The sequence below is a fragment of the Triticum urartu genome, chromosome 7A (genome assembly GCF_056163025.1).
Source record: "Triticum urartu cultivar PI428250 chromosome 7A, HENAU_Tu73, whole genome shotgun sequence".
In the NCBI taxonomy this organism is placed as follows: Eukaryota; Viridiplantae; Streptophyta; class Magnoliopsida; order Poales; family Poaceae; genus Triticum; species Triticum urartu.
The window spans coordinates 611,135,949-611,137,517 of NC_141879.1; positions in this window are offsets into that span (position 1 = coordinate 611,135,949).

Genomic DNA, 1,569 nt, shown 5'->3' on the forward strand with positions numbered 1-1,569 from the left:
TTCTCGCAGCGGTACAACAGACAGCTCTTCCTGGGCACGTCGTCCGGCAGAGGGGCACCCGTCAGGACTGCAAGAACTGTTTGTTGCGTCCTAAGAGGAAGCCCCTCCTCCTAAAACCTCATATGGTCATGACTGCTGAGCAAGGCCCACATCGGGCGGGAATGGCGCTGAAGCGGAGCGATTCGGCGCTTGACGAACTCCTTCACCACCATAGGTGTAGTCATGCCATGGTCTTTTAGCCTCCTCGGCCTGAGCCAGATGGGAACGAGACGGGGGCTCGCGAGCCTTTGATGGACCCAACCGGAGTTGGGAACAGCAGGCTGATGTCTACTACACAACCTTCTTCTTGTAGACATTGTTGGGCCTCCAAGTGCAGAGGTTTGTAGGACAGTAGCAAATTTCCCTCAAGTGGATGACCTAAGGTTTATCAATCCGTAGGAGGCGCATGATGAAGATGGTCTCTCTCAAGCAACCCTGCAACCAAATAACAAAGAGTCTCTTGTGTCCCCAACACACCCAATACAATGGTAAATTGTATAGGTGCACTAGTTCGGCGAAGAGATGGTGATACAAGTGGTATATGGATAGTAGATAAAGGTTTTTGTAATCTGAAAATATAAAAACAGCAAGGTAACTAATGATAAAAGTGAGCAAAAACAGTATTGCAATGCGTTGAAGCAAGGCCTATGGTTCATACTTTCGCTAGTGCAAGTTCCCTCAACAATAATAACATAATTGGATCACATAACTATCCCTCAACATGCAACAAAGAGTCACTCCAAAGTCACTAATAGCGAAGAACGAACGAAGATATTATGGTAGGGTACAAAACCACCTCAAAGTTATTCTTTCCAATCAATCCGTTGGGCTATTCCTATAAGTGTCACAAACGGCCCTAGAGTTCGTACTAGAATAACACCTTAAGACACAAATCAACCAAAACCCTAATGTCACCTAGATACTCCAATGTCACCTCAAGTATCCGTGGGTATGATTATACGATATGCATCACACAATCTCAGATTCATCTATTCAACCAACACATAGAACCTCAAAGAGTGCCCCAAAGTTTCTACCGGAGAGTCAAGACGAAAACGTGTGCCAACCCCTATGCATAGGTTCATGGGCGGAATCCGCAAGTTGATCACCAAGACATACATCAAGTGAATCACGTGATATCCCATTGTCACCATAGATACGCATGGCAAGACATACATCAAGTGTTCTCAAGTCATTAAAGACTCAATCCGATAAGATTACTTCAAAGGGAAAACTCAATCCATTACGAGAGAGTAGAGGGGGAGAAGAAACATAAGATCCAACTATAATAGCAAAGCTCGCGATACATCAAGATCATGCCAAACCAAGAACATGAGAGAGAGAGAGAGAGATCAAACACATAGCTACTGTACATACCCTCAGCCCCGAGGGAGAACTACCCCTCCTCGTCATGGACAGCGCCGGGATGATGGAGATGGCCAACGGAGAGAGCTTGCCCCCTCCAGCAGGGTGCCAGAATGGGTCTAGATTGGTTTTCGGTGGCTACTGAGGCTTCTGGCGGCGGAACTC